Source organism: Orcinus orca, chromosome 1 (assembly GCF_937001465.1).
Source record: "Orcinus orca chromosome 1, mOrcOrc1.1, whole genome shotgun sequence".
In the NCBI taxonomy this organism is placed as follows: Eukaryota; Metazoa; Chordata; class Mammalia; order Artiodactyla; family Delphinidae; genus Orcinus; species Orcinus orca.
Genome location: NC_064559.1, coordinates 190,774,387 through 190,796,248, shown reverse-complemented (window position 1 = coordinate 190,796,248; position 21,862 = coordinate 190,774,387). Strand labels below are relative to the sequence as shown.

The 21,862-nt window shown below is 45.7% G+C and overlaps 1 protein-coding gene and 1 non-coding gene across 8 annotated transcripts in view; one reads left to right on the top strand and one right to left on the bottom strand.

The window, feature by feature from the left end:
• The window catches only part of PTAFR (platelet activating factor receptor), a 37,989-nt gene extending 17,934 nt beyond the window's left edge, over positions 1–20,055 (bottom strand). For 4 of the 7 annotated variants that reach the window (XM_049711934.1, XM_049711949.1, XM_049711953.1 and 1 more), the window contains exon 1: positions 19,898–20,055. The gene's annotated coding sequence lies outside the window, so the exon portion shown is untranslated. Of the gene's footprint in view, positions 1–2,234; positions 2,901–5,924; positions 6,346–19,897 lie in introns of those variants that run through there. The other 3 variants (XM_049711940.1, XM_049711938.1, XM_049711945.1) reach the window with 3 other exon arrangements.
• Positions 1,490–1,620, top strand: LOC117200245 (small nucleolar RNA SNORA17). The gene has a single exon (XR_004481726.2). It is a non-coding gene; the product is annotated as a small nucleolar RNA SNORA17 (small nucleolar RNA).
• Positions 20,056–21,862: the final 1,807 nt, after the last annotated feature.

Here is a 21,862-nt window from a genome sequence, read left to right as displayed (position 1 = left end):
GGAACTATATCAAACTTAAAAACTTCTGTGTAGTAAAGGAAACAATCAACTGAGTAAAAGCCAACCTACCAAACTGTAGAAAATATTTGCAAATAATATAAGGGATTAATATTCAGAATATATAAAGAACTCTTACAACTCAATAACAACAAAAAAATTTTAAAATGGGCAAAGGACTTGAAGAAACATTTCTCCAAAGATATACAAACGGCCAACAAGCATATGAAAAGATGGGGAGGGATGGATTGCGAGTTTGGGATTAGCAGATGCAAACTATTATATATAGAATGGATAAACAACAAGGTCCTACTATATAGCACAGGGAACTATATTCAATATCCTGTGATAAACTATAATGGAAAATAATATGGAAAATAATGTATATATATATATATACATATATATGTATAACTAAATCACTGTGCTATAGAGCAGAAATCAACACAACATTATAAATCAACTATACTTCAATAAACTAAATTTTTTTTTAATTGCCAAGAGGCAGGGGGGAAAAAAGCATATGAAAAGATGCTCAACATCACTAATCATCAGGGAAATGCAAATCAAAACCACAATAAGATATCACCCATTAGGATGGCCTCAATCATAAAAGTAGAAAATAACAAGTGTTAGTGAGGATGTGGAGAAATTGGAACACTTATGCACTCACTGTCGGTGGGAATATAAAATGATGCAGCCACTATGGAAAACAGTGTGGAGGTTCCACAAAAAATTAAAAATAGAACTCCCAAATGATCCAGAAATCTCACTTCTGGGTATATTTCCAAAAAAAAAGTGAAAACAGGATCTTGAAGAAGTATTTGTATACCCAGGTTCACAGCAGCACTAGTTACAATAGCCAGGAGATAGAAGCAACCTAAATGTCCATCAACAGATGAATGGATAAACAAAATGTGGTATAATGGAATACTATGCAACCTTAAAAAGGAAGGAAATCCTGTCCTATGCTACAACATGGATGAAACTTGAGGATATTAATAAGTGAAATAAAACAATCACAAAAAGACAAATCTTGAATGATTCTACTTATATGAGGTTTCTAAAGTAATCAAACTCACAGAAACAGAAAATAGAACGGTGGTTGCCAGGGGCTGGAGGGAGGGAGAAACAGGGAGTTGATGTTCAATGTGTACAGAGATTCAGTCATGCAAGATGAAAAAGTTCCAGAGATCTGTGGTATAACATGTGCATATAGTTAACAATACTTTAAAATTGTTAAGAGGGCGAATCCCTCTTACATGTTTTTTACCACAATAAAAACAATTTTTAACGGGTCTCAGAGATGGCAGATTTGAAAATACATTGTATAATTTTAACTCGGAATCATATGGCTCAGCTTTTTTATTTAATGGTTGTGTGACATTTGGTAAAACTGCTTCCCCTCTTTGGGTCTCATCTATAAAATGAGGACAATAACACATCTACTCTATAGAGCTTTTTGTGAGCACCCAGCAAGATAAAGGATATAGCTGCCCCTAGAGGCGTTGCAGGTGTGGCTGCTGTGCCACATCTGTGTCGTTAGGTGGCGGAGAGAAGAGAGGCCTGACTGTGCCCAGCGTCCTGGCCCGTGGACGTGTGGATGATTGATAGTCTGACACTTGACTGTGCTGGCTGGGGGTGTGTCTACTGGCAGCCTGAAGCCTGTCGTGTAGAAGCACTTTCATTCCCTCCTAGTTCTTGGCTGGCCCTGGAACACGAGGTTGCCAGGTGTGTGACGGCAGCAGGTAGGAGTGACCCGCTGGTGCAGTGATGAGCGGGAAAGGAAGGACAGCGGCTGTTGGCCTGTGAACCTAGGCAAGAATGACCAGCCAACACGGTCCAGACCGAGGTCCGTGGGCCCAGCTTGGTCCTCTGCGGCTGGTCAGTGGGACAGACCTGCAGGTGTGGCTCCTGTCACTCTAGGACTGGCTTCAGGACAGATCCGGCCGGAAGAGCCCAGGGCACCGCCCTCGGTTCTCCAGGAGAGTGCGCCGGCGTGGAGCCAGGAGGGGTGTGCGCGACTCAGCACGGGGGCCGTGCGCCTCCAGTCTGCCGCAAGGGCAGTGGGGAGCCGGGGGAAGTCATGGCCTTGTGAATGTCCTCTGATGGAAAGGAACCTGCGGGCTTAATAAAATAGCTTGTGTGTGGAAAAAAAAAAAAAAAAAAAGATAAAGGATATAAAGTATTTGGGAAAGGACAGTGGTTAAGATCACAGACTCTGGCGTCAGACAAACCTCCGTTCAAATCCTGTCTCTGTCCTGGCTTCACGACCATGGTCAAGCTTATCCTTCTCTGAGCCTCTGGTCCTTCCCCTGTAAATGGAGCTGATAATATTTCAAGCACATAGCTCCCAGCATGGTGCGAAGATTCAATGAATAATGTAACACAATTTCAGGTATTCATGATCAACAGCTCTAAAAAGCTGTATCTACAGGGAATCCAGACAATCAGCTGATTAGATCAGATCAAACGTTTCTCAAAATAGCACCCCTGTCATTGCAACCGTTCACATCTAGCTCATCCCAAGTTTACCCCAGCTTGAAGCCACCTATATCAAGCTTCCAGATATATCATTAACCCTGAAAACTTCTGGGAACCAGTCACATCTTTTTATGGCAGCTAGAGACAGTTGGCAAAATGCTATCAGTCGATTCTCGCCCAAGACAATTTCACCTCCATAAGCCTCTGTTCATTCATCTGTTTAAAAAAAAAGAATCCTAACACTACATCATAGCATTTTTGTAAGGATTAAATGGAAAATGCCTGATCTATAATAAGAGCTCAGTGAATGCTAGCTACTGTTAGTCTTACTTCTCTGCCCCAGAAAGGGTTAGAGGCGCCACCTTTGGTTCCCGTAACAAATCACACTGCATTATAATGGCTGTTGATTTCTCTTTCCCTTCTGGGCTGGGAACTCCCCGGGTACAGGTCCTCAGGCATTACGCACACACACACGCGCGCGCACACACACACACACACACACACAGTCACATTGTCCCTCATCCTTCACTTCCAAACCTCTCACACCAGCTTCAGCCACTCCCAGCCCTTAGATTCCCTGGGACCAATAACACACCATAGTTCAGGGACTTCCCTGACGGTCCAGTGGTTGGGACTCCGCGCTTCCACTGCAGGGGGCACGGGTTCAATCCTCAGGGAACTAGGATCCTGCATGCCATGCGGCGCGGCCAAAAAGTATAAATAAATAAATAAATAAATAAATAAAATAAAGGTTTAAAACACCATAGTTTAATCATTTCCCTTCTGTGAGTCCTAGTTTTCACATCAATAAAACGGAAATGATATCAACATTGACCTCACAGTATAGCTTTGAGGTTGAAAGCAGGTAAACTTCTAACATGCTCAATAAGTGAGTTACCTCCTATTCTGGCCTCCCCTGATGTTTGACATTTGTGCCCTGGCTTGGCCATGCCTCTGTGCTTCTGGTCATATCCTCTAAAAATTCCCCTCATGGAGTGGTTTCATTACCATTTGTCCAGGAAACAGAAGGATTTGAGGGGCAAATAAAGGGAGCAAGTTTCCTGATCTCTGGGGAATTCTGCACTAGGCTCTACATGGCTTCCAGTACAAGGAGGCTAGCACCACGCTAGGTACATTTATTGGTGGATGAATGGAGCTCATTGTCTGGGAAGAGGTCAGGGACAGGGTCTAGGGCCCCAGAGATGGGGGATGGCCTGGGCATCAGAGTTTCCCAACTTTCTTTCTCACTTGGGGCCCACCTGATCCCAGGTTTATATATTATATTGATGAGACTCAGTCTCTGCTCATCTGATCTAGGACATCCCTGTGGAGTTGGGGGACCCTGAGTCTGGCCTGAGTCTCTCCTTCTGGGTCCAAGATACCCAGGTAGTATCTGTCTGTGAGTCACCCTCCCCCACTTCTTGCCTCCTGGAAGTCAGCCAGGGCAGGGAAGAGGAAGCACCCAAGGAGGTGCTTCTTCCTCTGGGTTTCCCCAGCAAGGGCACACCTCTGTTATACCAGGAATCATTCTGACATCTTCAGGGGCTGGCCCAAGGGAAAATGTAGGTTGCAGGACACAGGTCCTGCGGTCACACAGACTCAGATCTGCACCTGGCTCTGCTCTTTCCTAGCTGATCTTCAGCCCTTGAAGCCTCTCTTTCTTCATTTGCAAAATGGTGATAATAGAACCTTCCTCATAGGGTAAGTTATAAGTGCAAAATGAAGCAACTGATGCACGAGGTTATTGATCAAAAACTGTGAGCTCCTCCCTCCCCCTCAGAAAATGTTTGTTGAATGAATGAATGAATGAGCAAACAAATCAGCAATGTACCAAAGCAGCCACATATCTCCTCCTTTGGAAGCAGCAACCAAGGGTGGCTGAAGAGAAATACGAATTACGATCAGGAATTACGATCAGAGGATCTGGGCTCTGATCTCACCCACCACCTAGAGTGAGTCTCTCCCCAGTTCTAAGCCTTGGGATCTTCATCTGCACACACCCCTCCCCAACCAAACCTCAAACACTATTGCGAAAAGGAAGATGGTTGGGTGTGGTAAAGGGTTTGGTCAAGAGTAAGGCATTTGGGGAATTGAAACGGACTTTATAAACTGAAGAGATCTGCAGAAATTTTTGACATGCTTCTCCCATCAGCCAGCTGAGCTCAGTTCCAAACTTAGACCCTGAAGGTCCCCTCCTGTAGAATTAAGAAGGGGGGAGGGGCTGCCGAGTGGTGGTCTTCCCCCCAGATAGTCTCCCCCACCACCATCTCATTCACACACACACGCACACACACACACACACTCTAAGCACCTGGAACACAGCTGTGTATTCAGTCAAGAGCTAAATCAGAGCTTCCTGAATGCTTGGGGAGAGACTCTGCTGGTCCCCTCATTCTCTACAGATGAGCAAGTGTCTGGGCAGCAGCCTCCACTCACCACACCCACATCTGGACCTGCCAGTGAAGGACAGGGGCTACCAGCCTGTGCTCTGTCCCTACCCCCTGGAACCTGCTGGGGAAGCAGGTTGTGAGCCAGGCACTTTGTACCAGCAACCTGGTTATCCTCTTCATCATCCCCCTGGAAAAACCCAGCAACTAGTGAATTCCTAAGTACGCAGCGCCGTACCAGACCCTTTACCTCTCCTGATCTTCAGGCTGGGGAGACAGCGTTATCCTTATTTGACAATTTGGGAAACGGAGGCACAGAGCGGGGATGTGACATGGTCAAGGCCACACAGCTGGTAAAGCAGATGGCTTCCAGCCCCTGAGATCTAGGTAGCCCCCTCTCATCACCTTCACCACTTCCAAGTGAGGTCTCTGAGGTCACTTCAGCACTGCCTTGGCCTTAGAGAACCAAAGAGGGAAGTAAATTCCCTGGGAAAGTTTGGTCACGAGGAATTCCTTTTAAGCAAGAGCCTCTGGGCCTGAAGAAGATGCCAAAACATTCCCTTAAAAGCAGAAACACTGGGACTTCCCTGGTGGTGCAGTGGCTAAGAATCTGCCTGTCAATGCAGGGGACAAGGGTTCAAGCCCTGGTCCGGGAAGATCCCAGTTGCCGCAGAGCAACTAAGCCCGAGCGCCACAACTACTGAGCCTGCGCTCTAGAGCCTGCGAGCCACAGCTACTGAGCCCGCGTGCCACAACTACTGAAACCCACGCGCCTAGAGTCCAAGCTCCACAACAAGAGAAGCCACCGCAGTGAGGAGCCTGTGGGCTGCAACAAAGAGGAGCCCCCGCTCACTGCAACTAGAGAAAGCCTTGCGCAGTAAGGAAGACCCAACGCAGCCAAAAATGAATTAATTAATTAATTTTAAAAATTAAAAATAAACCCCAAAACAGAAGCACTTGTTTGCTTAGACACAGTCTAGGGGCCATGACCTTGGTCTCCTGAGGACATTGTAACACACCTCCTCCTGGCCCGGCCAGGCCTGGGACGCCTCTTACCTGTCCCGGGGCAGCGGCTGCCTCTGTCAGGTCTGAGTATCTGTCTGCAGCCCCGGCCTCTGTGCTGTCTGGAATCGCAGAAGTGAGGAAACAGAGCACATCCCTGCCAAGTCACCCACAGGAGGAAACGTCATGACCCCAGGGCCCCTCCACAGAAACCTCAGAGTTGGGTCACCCAGGCCCTGGGTGCTGCTCGGAGGTTTCTCGCAGAGAAAGGGGCAGGGTGGGGTGTGGGCAGCGGCCACCGAGCCGGGAGCTGGGGAGGAGGCAGAGAAGAAGCAGACAGGGAGAGAGCAAGAGGGGTGAGAGCGTGCATTCGAGACAGCACAAGTATGAGGGAGAGGGGAGAGGAGACGTGAGCGAGAAAACAGAATAAGAGAGAGAGTCAGGGGAAAGGAGAGATGGAGGAGACAGGCACACACAGAGAGACAAACGTAAACACAGAGAGAGAGCATGAGAGGAATGAGATTTGAGGACAAAAACCAAGGGAGCTACAGAGAAAAAGATGAGACAGTAAGAGTGCCTGTGTGTGTGTGTGTGTGTGTGTGTGTGTGTGTGTGTGTGTGTGTGTGTGTGTGTGTGTGTGTGCGTGCATGAGCATGAGAGAAAAGACAAAAGAAAAGGAGAGAAGGAGGAAAGGGAGAGGCAGCTGGAATATAAAGAGGATGAGGAGAAGGGAGGAACTCGGGACAGCTGCTGTGGTCAGTGCCATGGCCCGGCTGGGCTCCCCTGGCGACCAAGGAGCACCAAGGCCAAGGAACCGATGGGGACAGAGCCCTGCGGGGCTGGGATTGCCAGGGAGGAGGGCTCTCAAGACCCCGGGGCAGGAGTTTGGCAGCGAGTGAGTTGGAGGGAATAGGTGAGGGTGAGTAGGTGTGGGCAACTGAGCAGGTGAACGCAGGTGAGTCTGTCAGTGAGCCTGTGCGTGTGTGAGTGTGCATGTGTGTGAGCGTGCGTGCGTGTGTGTGTGCATGTGTGTGAGCATGTGTGTGTGAGCGTGCGTGTGTGTGAGCGTGCATGTGTGTGAGTGTGCTGCGTGCGTGTGAGTGTGCATGCGTGTGTGTCTGTGAAATTCCGGTGGTGGAGGCTTTTTGTGTGAACAGAGGTGAGAGATGGGCCCAAGCTCCCTGCCTCAGTTTCCAGTCTATTTATCCACGCATTCATTTAACCAATAAACGTTTATTGAGCCCCGCAGGCACCGGGCACTGCAGAGGACACTGTCTAAGGAAGCAAGCCCCTCAGCTGAGAGCCAACCCAAAAGCCTCCCACACAGGGCGGGAGACAGGTCTAGACAGGACCGGGGTCCCACAGCCGGGCAGGTGCAAAGCAGAGGTGGTAGTACGGGCTCCTGACGCCCCATGCAGGGTCCGGCCTCAGCTCTGCCCTGGGTGTCTGGACTGGCCCCCTCCTGCTCTTTGGGACCCCACTGCTGCTCCTTATCAAAGCCAAAAATGGACCTCAAAGGACAAACCACCTTTAACATGTGAAGAACTAGAGCCAAAATCTGCCCCCTCCCCCAGCTGCACCCCATCACACACAGGTGGACACACTCAAACCACCTAAGCACACAACCCTTGCACGCTCACATACACTCAGTACACACCATCATGCAGAGATACCCAGTCATAATTACATCTCCCTACTCACCTGCACACTCACAAGCTCAGGTGTCACATCTGTCATGCCCTCACTCACAACTGCCCAGCGTCACCTCCTTCCTCGTGCTCATTCACACACTCTCCTCAGATCCTAAGATGTGGCCCAGGCCTCCTGAGAGGGACTTTGAAAAGGCCCAGTTTGGTCATCCCTTCTCATCTCCCTTGGAGGCATTTTGAGCCTTGAGCACCTGAGACAGGAGAGAACGTGGTGGTCTGTTCATCACGTTCAACCTTCACACAAACTATCCACCAGAGCTGAGGCCCTAGCTCTGCTCCCCAACCCAGATCCTCTTCTCCCAAACTGGCTTCACCTTCTCAGCCATCCCCCAGCCACCACGTTCCAGAGGCACAGAGGGACCTCCAGGATCAAACTTGACCACAGACTGAAGGACACCTGGCTCAACTCCAGGCTCACGCCTGGTTTTCAATAGTCCCTCATGTATGTGCACGGAGCAATCGCAGTTCAGCACTCTTTGAGATTATCAATAATCAGGGCAGGTAGGCAGAGGTTATTATCCGCATTTTACAGATGAGGAAACCGAGGTTGACTCCTCTCTCTCACACCCACGTCATTCTGTTACCAATTCTGTCAGTTCTACTTCAAAATATATCCAAATCTGAATCTAATAAAGCCTTTAGATCCAAACTTCAGTTTGTAGGAAATACAGGCAACAAAGGAACAAATTAAAGGGCATTTCAGAGAAGCAATCTGCCAAATCCAGAATGTGAGTCCAGGACAATCTACAGGAGAACTGACCCGGTTCCTTCGAAAACACGGCGGTGGGAGGAATGGCGAGGGGGCTTTTAATCTAGGAATCCCTAGATTAAAAGAGACTTAAGAGATATAAAAATCAAATGCAGGGACTTCCCTGGCGATCCAGTGGTTAAGACCATTCTTCCACCGCAGGGGACACGGGTTCCATCCCTGGTCAGGGAACTAAGATCCTGCATGCCATGCAACGCAGACAAAAAAAAAAAAAAAAAATCAAATGCAACCTGTGGGTCTTGTTTGGAACCCGGATCAGTCAAGTCAACTGTAAAAAGATACATGTATCAGTTAGGGTCCTGGAAAGAGATGGCACACACCACGTGGGCAATCTGAGGAGGAAGGGATTACTTAAAGAGACGCGGGCAGGTCTAGAGAACCAAAAGGAATAGTGTAGTCGTCCAAGGCTGCCAAGAGTGGGGTGCCCTTTTCATCTGAAGGGCTGAGGAGAGGGGGCAGTTGCTGGAACACAAAGAGGGTAGCTATTTGGAAAAGGCTGCCTGACAAGAGTTGTGACCTTGCATAGGCAGTTGTAGCTGGTCGTCAATGACCAGGCAGAGGGGGAACCAGGACATAAATACCCAAATCTCTCTCTTCTTCCACCCTCTGGTTTCTTACCAGTGCCTCCCATTGGCTGAGCCCAACCAGAAGCAAAGGAGATGGATAATGTTGTCCATACACATCAGCCTCTGGGGGCACAGAGTTGGGTGGAGATGGGTAGAGAGTGGATCTGGAGGGGAAAACAGAAGATATCCAGGACAGACACATTTGAGAAAATCAGGGAGAATTTCATATGGGCAGGATTTTAGATGGTTCTAAGGGATTTAAAAAATTGTATTAGAGCATAATGGTGGTGTGGTTATATAAGAAAATGTTCATATATATGGAAATATTTAGGGATGAAATTACAGGGAAATGGTTTAAAATATTACAGTAAAATAAGGGGAGAGAGAGAGAGGAGGGGAGGGGAGGGAAGGGAAGGATGAAAGGAACGAAGGAAAGAAAAAGAGAGAGAGAGGCAAAATATTGAATCTAGAGAATGGGTATTTTGTCGGCTGAATAATGGTCCTCAGAAATATCAGGTCCTAATCTCTGGAACCTGTACATGTTACCTTATGTGGCAAAGATTTTGCATGTACAATTGAATTACTGCTCTTGAAATGAGGAGATTATCTCAGATTATCCAACTGAGCCTTAATGCAATCACCAGCACCTGAGTAAGAGAGGAAAACTTGATACAGACAGAAAAGAAGGCAATGTGGCCACAGAGGCAGAGTGATATGGCCACTAGCCAGGAACACCAGCAGCTACCAGAAGCTGGAAGAGACAAGGAATGGCCTCCGCTCTAGAGCCTCTGGAGAGAACGCCAAAAAGAAAAAAAAAAGAAACTGATTTTGGAGTTCTGGCCTCCAGAATTGTAAGAGAATAAATGTGTGTTGTTTTAAGCTGCCAAGCTTGTAGTCATTTGTTACAGCAGCTGTAGGAAACTAATACAGGCGCACAGGGATTTATTATACTCTTCCCTCTCTTCTTGTGTGTTTGGAAACTTTTCTAATAAAGTTGTGTTTGTGCGTGCTCAATTCACAACACTACCTATGAAATAGTCTTGCCAAGGAAAAAGAAACAGAATCAGCAAGTTCAACCACCAGTTTACAGGAAATAGAGAAGAGGAACAGATCATAGGGTACCCTCAGCAAATTCAGACAGCAGTGAACGCACAGAACAAGCAACCTGGTTTCTTCAACAAATAAATTATAAGGGAGAAAAAAGATAATGGAAGAACCTATAGATTATGAGAATTAAGAGGCATAGCAACAAAATTGCTGTGTGTGAGCCTTTTTGGGATTCTGATTCAAACAAACTAGACAGAGAGTGAGAGACAGAGAGAAGAAAGAAAGAGAAACTTATGAGACAATCAGAAATTTGAACACATCAGATATTCAATTATATTAAGGAATTAATGTTGATGGTTAGGTTAATGACTTCACAGTTATGTTAAAAAGAATTCTTATCCTTTAGAGAAACATATGAAATATTTACCGATGAAATTATGTATTTGGGATTTGCTTCAAAATAAAATGGGACGTACCTCAGCTGAAAAAAATGGGTTGATAATTGTTGAAGTTGGCTGATGGTACGCGGGGATCCATTATACCATTAAGTGCACTCTTGTATGTATTTGTAATTTTGTATAAGAAAATGGGTTTTTTTTTGTTTGTTCTTTAAAGTAATTCAACACTTGTTTAGATTTTAGAGGTGAGAACGACAGTGAAAAAGAAAATTGTCTCAATGCTATATAATGAATAATTGTGTCTTGGGATGGACTTTTCTTATGATAGCATCTCATTAGGATGTTAGGTGCTGTATCTCATACAACATAAATGGAGGTAAAAATGTTGTAACCTGGAAAATTCTGTTAAATGAAAGAAAAGAATAACAATAAAGATGCTGACGTCGATGTACAAACTGAGTGTGAATAAATTAGTCTCATGAAACTTGAGAGTGTAAAGAAGCACTCTCAAAATTATAAAATAGTAAATTATTGTCCAAAATGATTATGTCAGTAACCAAAAGAATAAATTAAACTGAATCACTTTGCTGCACACCTGAAACTAACACAACATTGTAAATCAACTATATTTCAATTTAAAAAATAAAATAAAATAATTTTTAAAAGGATGAATTAAATATTATAAGCAGGCATTTGACTCTAGCAGTCATTCTCACCAGGGGCTACTTTGCCCTCCAAGGACATTTGTCAATGTCTGGACACATTTTTGGTTGTCACAAGTGGCAGGGGAGGAGGGGACTGGGGTGCTGCTGACATCTAGTGGGTAGAGACCAGCAAGGCTGCCAACCAACCTACAATGTACAGAACAGTCCCTACAACAAAAACATTTCTTTGGGTCAACATGTTAATAGTGCTGAGGTTGAGAAACTCAGGATTATATCATCTACATTCTAAAGAGTTTATATATTCAAGTAGGCCTAAAAAAACCTTTTGACGGAATTCCCTGCAGGCCAGTGGTTAGGACTCCAAGTTCTCACTGCTGAGGACCCGGATTCAGTCCCTGGTCGGGCAACTAAAATCCCACAAGACATGCAGCCAAAAAAATATATTTTGGGAATCTTATCATCAGGAAAATAAGGGATTGCTTATTTAAAGCGTGGCCTTGGGACTTCCCTGGTGGTCCCGTGGTAAAGAATCCACTTTCCAATGCAGGGGACACTGGTTCAATCCCTGCTCGGGGAACTAAGATCCCACATGCCGCAGGGCAACTAAGCCCGCGTGCCACAACTACTGAGCTCTTACGCCTCAACTAGAGAGCCCATGTGCAGCAAACTACAGAGCCCACGTGCCCTGGAGCCCACGTGCCACAACTAGAGAGAAGCCCAAGCGCCACAACGAAGAGCCCGAGCGCCCCAATGAAAATATTCCTCGTGCCACAATGAGCCACTTGCCGCCACTAAGACCCGACACAGCCAAAAGAATTAATTGATTTTTTTTAAAGTTATGAAGATTGGAAAGGAAAAGCAGAACTGTCATTTTCACATGCAATATGATTTACAGAAAAATTAAAGCAATTCCATGGACAAATTATTAGAATCAACAAAAGACTTCAGCAAGATTTCTGGATATAAAATCAATAATAAAAATCAATCATGTTCCAGGAATTCCCTAGCGGTCCAGTGGTTAGGACTCGGTGTTTTCACTGCCATAGCCCGGGTTCAATTCCACAAGCTGCACGGCACAGCCAAACAAACAAACAAACGAAATCAATCATGTTCCTATAAACAAGCAATAAACAGAAAATGTCATTTTCAAGACACAATTTATGATACCAAGAAAACTATCTTGGCCAAAGATACGTGTAAGGTCTTGATGGAGGAAATTATAAAATTATTGAAAAACAACTAAGAACTAGATGAATGGATAGGTGTAAAATATTCATGCATGGGACTGTCAGTATCATAAAGATGGAAGTTCTTCCCGATTTAATCAATAAATTCAGTGCCAGTTCAATCAAAATCCCGATAGATGTTAATTAACTAGATGGTGGGAATCCTTTTACAATGTTAGGGTTAGGGTTAGGGTTTACTATGATGTACACCTTAAATATCTTACAATTGCATTTGTCAATTATACCTCAATAAAGCTGGGGAAAAAATAGCATATGTAAAGCACTCAAAAAAAAAAATCCCAATAGAGTTTTGCAAGGAACTTTACAAGCTGATCCTAAAACTCCAAATGAAAAAGCACAGAGCCATGAAATTTCTGAAGTACAATGAGAACATACAAACAATAAGGACACATGACAGAATTTCCCCTATGATGTACCGAGTCTTATTATAAAGTTATAATAGTAAGACAGGGTAGTATTGAGTATTAACAAAGGGACAAGCAGATAGACCAAAGGAATAGAATAGAGATCCCAGAAAGAGAGATCACAAATAGAGATCACACATATGGAACCTTGATACATATGACAGAGCTGCCATTACAGATCAATTAAAGAAGAGTAGATCTTGGTGCAAACCATTGGCTATCCATTAGGGGAAAAAAATAATAAAATTAGATTCCTACCTCGCACTATATCCAGAATTAAATTCCAACTGGCGTAAAGACCTAACTATGAAAAGCAAAATATAAAAAGCTTTGGGAGAAAATAGGGGACAATATGAGCTAAGGGTCTGGGAAATTTTCTTAAATTAAGACATAGAAATTGTAAATAACAAAGAAAACTTTGATAAATATGACCATATAAAGTTTAAAACTGTGTATATCAAAAGATACTATAAAAATAGTAAAGAGACAAGTCACAGACCAGGAGAAGATATTTGTATCATATATATCAAAGAATTTTCAGGCATAACATAATATAAATTTCTAAAAATCAAAAACAAGACAAGCCCAATAGAAAAATGGGTAAAAGAAGAAGTAGGCAATTTACAGAAGAAAAAGCCTGAAGGCTAAGAAACCATAAAAATATGGTTAACATTTCAAAAAATCAGGAGTTCAAATTAAAACAACCAACAACCAGATTGGAAAAAATGAAAGTCTGCCAATTCCAAGTATTGGGAAGGATGTAAAAAAAAAAAAAAGAAACCCTGGGCTTCCCTGGTGGCGCAGTGGTTGAGAGTCCGCCTGCTGATGCAGGGGACACGGTTTCGTGCCCTGATCCAGGAAGATCCCACATGCCGCGGAGCGGCTGGGCCCGTGAGCCATGGCCACTGAGCCTGCGCGTCCGGAGCCTGTGCTCCGCAACGGGAGAGACCACAACAGTGAGAGGCCAGCGTACCGCAAAAAAAAAAAAAAAAGAAACCCTCATTGCACTGATAAAAAGAAACTACAAATGGCACCACCATTTTGGAAATTAATTTCATAATAAAGTTGAAAATGCACATTATTCCTAGTTACATACTGGAAATATTAATATTTGTATGTTTCTCAATGTAATCCTATACATATGTAAAAATGAACAGAGCTACATGTAATAAACTGGCAATAAACATAATGCTTAACTAGAAAAGCAAGTTGCAGAAGGATGCATACAGCATGATACTATTTCCTAAGACTTTAAACATTATTATTATTAGTGGACACACTACATATGCATCAACATATAAAGACAAATTCAGGTTATGATTACCTCTGGGGAGAGAGGGAGGGAGCAGATATAGTGAGGATACACAGGAGATTCCTATTATATCTGTACTATTCTAGTTAACTCAGCAGTAGGTGCACAGGAATTTGTAATACGTATTTATACATATAACCTAAGTCTGAGATTTGCCTAGATAATTTGGAGAATAAGTCAAGAAAATGCCACATTGTATATCAAGATTCATTATAAAGTTGAAGTAATTAAGATAGGATGGGGAATTCCCTGGCGATCCGGTGGTTAGGAGTCTGCACTTTCACTGCGGAGGGCCCAGGTTCAATCCCTGCTCAGGGAACTAAGATTCTGCAAGTCAGTCATGCACACACGGACAGAAAAAAAGCAAAAAGATAGACAAATAGTGCAAATGAACAGAAGAGAGAAAGAATCACTGGAGGAGGGGGATTACTACAAAACCAGAGGCCTCAGAACCCATAAGTCACTTGGGCAGCAGGTTCACTATGAGAGCCCTCTCGGGGATGGCCAGCCCTGATGCTTGGCAGCCCTGAATCCTCTTACTCCTCCTCATCATAACCTCAGTTTCTCTCTCTGACTCTCTCTCTCTCTTTCTCATTTACTCATCCTCCCTCAAACTCTGCCTCTTAACCACTGGGCCCCCTGAGCCTCAGATTCTTCATTTGTAAAGCAGGAATGACACCGCCAACCTCATCATGGCATTACGTCTGTAAAGGACAGTGCCAGGCAGCTAGTCCTCATTCTCCTCCCTCCTCTCCCCCTTCTTCTCCCTCATCCTCTCCCTCCTCTGGTCAGGGCTGAGTCCCACCTGCTCCCCCTCTTCAGCCTGGGCACACCTTTGACAGCAGTGAGAACTGCTCCCCTCCACCAGCTTGTAAGAGGGGTCACCTCATCCTGCACTGGATCCTGAAAGGAAGACTCAGGGGTGTGGCGGGGCACCCAGGGGTGAGATAAGGGGGAGAAGATCCAGGTCCAGCAGAATCAAGGGCAAGGGTCTCCCTGAGGATTTAGGGCAGGAGTGGACTTAGGTCTTAGGTTGGAAGGAGCCTTAGACCTTCCGGCCCCACTCCTCACCCGGGCAGATAGAGGAGGGGGAGGACATGGGAAGCCCCCAGAGTCTGGGCACTGCACTTGGAACTCTTACTGCTAGACTGCCCTGTGACTGTTGTTAAAAGAGAGGTCAGGGCTTCCCTGGTGGCGCAGTGGTTGAGAGTCCACCTGCCGATGCAGGGGACACGGGTTCGTGCCCCGGTCCGGGAGGATCCCACATGCCGTGGAGCGGCTGGGTCCGTGAGCCATGGCCTCTGAACCTGCGTGTCCGGAGCCTGTGCCTCGCAACGGGAGAGGCCGCAGCAGTGAGAGGCCCGCGTACCACAAAAAAAAAAAAAAAAAAAAAAAAGAGGTCAGGAATTCCCTGGCAGTCCAGTGGTTAGGACTCCACACTTTCATGGCTGGGGCCCCAGGAACATGCGTACAATCCCTGGTCAGGGGAAAAACATCCCACAAGCCACAAGGGCAGCAAAAAAAAAGAGAGGTCTCCAAGGGGTAACTCGGGGGGTTTCCTCCAGACAGCAAAATTGGGTGTTTTGAGAACAAGGATCAGAGGGAGTCTTTTCACTGTGTGTCCTTTTCTATCTACTGAACTTTTGACTTGCTCATTTGTTACCTCTTTAAAAAAAAACTTTTTTTTAATAAATAATAAAGAAGTGGAGGGACTTCCCTGGTGGCGCAGCGGTTAAGAATCTGCCTGCCCCAGAGGGCAGACAGCAGAAGCAAGAAGAACTACAATCTTGCAGCTTGTGGAACAAAAAACACATTCACAGAAAGATAGACAAGATGAAAAGACAGATGGCTATGTACCAGATGAACAAGATAAAACCCCAGAAAAACAACTAAATGAAGTGGAGATAGGCAACCTTCCAGAAAAAAATTCAGAATAATGATAGTGAAGGTGATACAGGACCTCAGAAAAATAATGCAGGCAAAGATCAAGAAGATGAAAGAAACGTTTAACAAAGACCTAGAAGAATTAAAGAAAAAACACCTAGAAGAATTAAAGAACAAACAAACAGAGATGAACAATACAATAACTGAAATGAAAAATACACTAGAAGGAATCAATAGCAGAATAACTGAGGCAGAAGAACGGATAAGGGACCTGGAAGACAGAATGGTGGAATTCAATGCCGCGGAACAGAATAAAGAAAAAAGAATGAAAAGAAATGAAGACAGCCTAAGAGACTTTTGGGACAACATTAAAAACAACAATATTCGCATTATAGGGGTCCCAGAAGGAGAAGAGAGAGAGAAAGGACCCGAGAAAATATTGGAAGAGATTATAGTCGAAAACTTCCTTAACATGGGAAAGGAAATAGCCACCCAAGTCCAGGAAGCGCAGAGAGTCCCAGGCAGGATAAACTCAAAGAGAAACACGCCGAGACACATGGTAATCAAATTGACAAAAATTAAAGACAAAAAATTTATTGAAAACAGCAAGGGAAAAATGACAACTAACATACAAGGGAACTCCCATAAGGTTAACAGCTGATTTCTCAGCAGAATCGCTACAAGCCAAAAGGGAGTGGCATGATATATTTAAAGTGATGAAAGGAAAGAACCTACAACCAAGATTACTCTACCCGACAAGGATCTCATTCAGATTCAATGGAGAAATCAAAAACTTTACAGACAAGCAAAAGCTAAGAGAATTCAGCACCACCAAACCAGCTCTACAACAAATGCTAAAGGAACTTCTCTAAGTGGGAAACACAAGAGAAGAAAAGGACCTACAAAAACAAACCCAAAACAATTAAGAAAATGATAATAGGAACATACATATCAATAATACCTTAAACGTGAATGGATTAAATGCTTCAACCAAAAGACATGGGCTTGCTGAATGGATACAAAAACAGGACCCATATATATGTATGGGTATGTCTACAAGAGACCCACTACAGACCTAGGGACACTTACAGACTGAAAGTGAGGGGATGGAAAAAGATATTCCATGCAAATGGAAATCAAAAGAAAGCTGGAGTAGCAATACTCATATCAGATATAATAGACTTTAAAATAAAGAATGTTACAAGAGACAAGGAAGGAAAACCAGTCAAAGATACTACAAAAGAAGAAAATTGCAGACCAATCTCACTGATGAATATAGATGCAAAAATCCTCAACAAAATACTAGCAAAACAGAATCCAACAACACATTAAAAGGATCATACACCATGATCAAATGGGATTTATCCCAGGGATGCAAGCATTCTTCAATATATGCAAATCAATCAATGTGATACACCATATTAACAAATTGAAGAATAAAAACCATATGATCATCTCACTAGATGCAGAAAAAGCTTTTGACAAAATTCAACACTGATTTATGATAAAAACTCTCCAGAAAGTGGGCATAGGGGGAACCTACTTCAACATAATAAAGGCCATATACGACAAACCCACAGCAAAAAAAAAAAAAAAAAAAAGAATAAAATACCTAGGAATAAACCTACCTAGGGAGACAAAAGACCTGTATGCAGAAAACTACAAGACACTGATGAAAGAAATTAAAGATGATACAAACAGATGGAGAGACATCTTGGATTGGAAGAATCAACATTGTGAAAATGACTATACTACCCAAAGCAATATACAGATTCAGTGCAATCCCTATCAAATTACCAATCGCATATTTTACAGAACTAGAACAAAAAAATCTTAAAATTTGTATGGAGACATAAAAGACCCCGAATAGCCGAAGCGATCTTGAGGGAAAAGAAAGGAGCTGGAGGAATCAGACTCCCTGACTTCATACTATAGTACAAAGCTACAGTAATCAAGACAATATGGTACTGGCACAAAAACAGAAATATAGATCAAGGGAACAGGATAGAAAGCCCAGAGATAAACCCACACACCTATGGTCAACTAATCTATGACAAAGGAGGCAAGGATATACAATGGAGAAAAGACAGTCTCTTCAATAAGTGGTGCTGGGAAAACTGGACAGCTACATGTAAAAGAATGAAATTAGAACACTCCCTAACACCATACACAAAAATAAACTCAAAATGGATTAGAGACCTAAATGTAAGACCGGACACTATAAAACTCTTAGAGGAAAACATAGGAAGAACACTCTTTGACATAAATCACAGCAAGATCTTTTTTGATCTACCTCCTAGAGTAAAGGAAATAAAAACAAAAAATAAACAAATGGAGAAAAAGAAAAAGAATCCGCTTGCCAGTGCAGGGGACATGGATTCAAGCCCTGGTCCGGGAACTGCAGAGCAACTAAGCCCGTGCACCACAACTACTGAGCCTGCGCTCTAGAGCCTGTGAGCCACAACTACTGAGCCTGTGAGCCACAACTACTGAACCCATGTGCCACAACTACCGAAGTCCGTGCGCCTAGAGCCCGTGTGCTGCAACAAGAGAAGTCCCGCAATGAGAAGCCCACACACCCCAACAAAGAGTAGCCCCCGCTGGCCGTAACTAGAGAAAGTCCGCGCGCAGCAACAACGATCCAACACAGCAATAATTAATTAATTTAAAAAGAAAAAAGAAGTGGAGTCTGAGGTCAGACTTACTTATGTCTAAATCCCACTGCTGCCTCCTAGCTGTGGCATATCGGGGAAGTTTCTTAACCTCTCTGAGCCTATATCGAAACATGGCTGCAAAATGAGGATAATGGTATCTATCTACTTCATAAAGGTATCACATAATTAAATAAGAATAATACTTGCAGGGCTTCCCTGGTGGCGCAGTGGTTGGGAGTCCGCCTGCCGGTGCAGGGGACACGGGTTCGTGCCCTGGTCTGGGGGGATTCCGCGTGCCGCGGAGTGGCTGGGCCCGTGAGCCGTGGCCGCTGGGCCTGCGTGTCCGGAGCCTGTGCTCCGCAATGGGAGAGGCCACAGCAGTGAGAAGCCCGCGTACTGCAAAAAAAAAAAAAAAAAAAAAAAAAGAATAATACTTGCAAAATCAGTGAGCGGTATGTCTGACTCACAGTAGGCATGTGATAAATGCTAGCCAGTTTTTCTTTTATCATCAGCTTGTGTGGAGTCCCAGGGCCATCAGGAAGCTGCACTCAGACAGCTGGGAAAGGCGGCCCCTTGCATCATGCTCCATGGTGTGACCCAGACCCCCAGCTCTGCTCCTGGCTGCCCCCCAGTACACAAACAGGGTCCAACGCGGGGGAGGTGAGAAGTGGGGAGAATGCTGCTGACTGGGCCCCAGCCCCTGCCCCAGCTGAGCAGTACCACCCAAGGATCTTGGGGACCTGTTTCGGGGTGTGAGGAGTTTCTATGATATGTATGTGTGACCGCATGGGTGTGTGTGTGTGTGCGTGTGTGTGTGGAGAGGTTTGTTTGCTGTGAGTGAGTGGAGGGTCTTTCAAGCCTGGGCTTCTTGTGTCCTGCAAGGGTTCATGTGTTCTGTGCGTCAGTGCTATCGTACATGTTGTATGTCTATAAGGATGTGTATTTCATCCTGTGAGTTACAACATACATCCTACAAGGGACTATTGTGTCAATTGTGACTGTGTGTATTGCGTGTAGTGGGTGGGGTCAGTGGATGTCAAGGGTCTGTTGTATGACGTGTATTTGTGAGGGGCCATGAACGGTGTCTGCGGGTGATGAGGGTGTGTTTTCTGTGAAGTGTGTGAGGGAATGCCACGTCTGTTGGTGATTGTGTGTGTTAAATATCTATGAGGGGTGAAAGGATGTGTGCTGTGTCTGTGAGTGATAAAGGGGGTTGTGTGTCCATGAGGGGTGCTGACGGCGGGGGGGGGGAGTCTGACATAACCCAGCTGGGCGGACCCCTTCTGGAGCCTGACCCGCCTCGAGGATTATGCAGAGCAGCCAGACAAAGTAGCCAAACCTGACCCTGTCCCCCAGGCCACCAGCCTCTTACCTGAGGAACTGCAGGGACAGTGGTCTAGGAGGCGACAAGAGGCCGAGGGGGAGGTTGGGGCCGCCGAGAGCATGTTTCCTGCCGGCTTCTCAGGGAGCTCAGGAAGCGAGGAAGGAACAGGAAGGAGGCAGAAGGCGGGCCCAGACCCAGGTGCGTGACTCACTTGAGGCTGCCGTCCCCGGTTAGCAGTGGTGGATGAAGGATTAGGGAAGCCCTGCCTGTAGGCTCTGCTGGGTGAGCACAAGGCCAGGAAGCCAGCTCCTTGGGTGGGGCCCCAACTCCAAGGTCACCAAGAATACTCACACCCAGCCGGGACACGCGCTCTCTCTCGCTCTCTCTCTCTGCACATCAGCTCAGCCAGCAACACTGGGCTGGTCCATCTAATGCAGAGCCCCTCTGGGAGGAAGGGCCGGGCCTGGGCTGGTAGAGAAGGGAGGAACTGGGTTCCTGGTCTGAGGGGGAGATGGGCCCTGACCTAGGGAGGGCTCAGCCCTGTTTCAGGAGCCCGAGCTTCAGTGGATGCTGCCCCAATCCAGCGAGCCCCACGGTGCTAGAAAACACCCAAAGCTGCTTTCAGAAGATACCCCTGTCTGAGAGGACGCACAGCCTGTCTTGCCCACAGGAAGCCACCGTCCAATGGGTGTGACAACCTGCCCACAAGTGCCCCCAGCCAAGGAGGAGACAGCCTGCCCTCAGGGATGCCCAGTCTGTTAGGAAAGAGAAAATTCTGCCTCCTGAAGCCAGCCCCGTGTGAGGGGAGATGCAGCATCCCGGCTCTCCTGACCCCCAGTCTGAGAGGGAAGATAGATCCTTGCTCTGAGGAGTACCTAGTCTGACCATGGCAAAGCACCAGAGTTCTGTCAAAGCCTAGGACTGTGCCTGGACTCCGACTGTGCATTCTGCACTGAGAGTTACTCCTCATCTCCACCTCCATCTCCCTGAAATGTCAGATTGGGCTTAGCAGGAAGCAGAGGTGTCAGGCCACAGAGAGAAGCAAACTGGACCCTGGCATAGGTGGACATTCTCAAACACCAACTCTAAGAATCTACGAGACCGGGCTTTGACTGCTGCCTCTGGTCTTCAGCTGTAGCCCGCTCAGAGCCTCAGCGTCCTGGGTCAGTAACAGCCACACATATTCCCTCTGTTAGACCTGGCATGACACCTGGGCACATAATAGGAACTCGGTAAGTGAAAATCACTTTATTTACCCAAGTTCCTGCCTGGTGTCCCAGAACTGGAAGTCAAATCCTTTCTCCACATCAGACTCAGTCGGAGAACTTGTTAAAAATGAAGGTTTAAAACAAAAGCAGTGGCTTCCCTTGTGGCGCAGTGGTTGAGTCCACCTGCCGATGCAGGGGACACGGGTTCGTGCCGCGGTCCGGGAAGATCCCACATGCCGCAGAGCGGCTGGGCCCGTGAGCCATGGCCGCTGAGCCTGCGCGTCCGGAGCCTGTGCTCCGCAACGGGAGAGGCCACAACAGTGAGAGGCCCGCGTACCGAAAAAGAAAAAAAAAAAAAAAAAAGCAGGTTCTCAGATTCTACTTCAAGAGAGATTCTGAATCAGCAGTGCTAGTCATGGGGCCAAGGAAATGAATTTTTAACAAGCACCCAGGTGATTCCAAGGTAGGACGTCAGAGCAGGCTTGGAGGGAGCCAGGGACTGGGCAAGGAGAGCCCCATTACCTAAGAGCTCTTTCTAGCCATGCTTACCTGCTCTGAGCCACAGGTGTAGGGCAAGGATTTTGGCATCTGTAGCAGAACCCAAGCTCTCCCCACCCCCTACCTCCCGGTGGACTGGCTGTCCCTGCCTGACGTTCCAGTGCTGGTGGGGTTAACCCAGGAGCTCGTTAAAGATCCAGCTGTCTGTCTCCTCCAGCCTGAATCCTGAATTAGAATCTTCAGGGAGACCAGAGAATGTTTTTTTGTGGGTTTTTTTTAAATATTTATTTATTATTTATTTTATTTA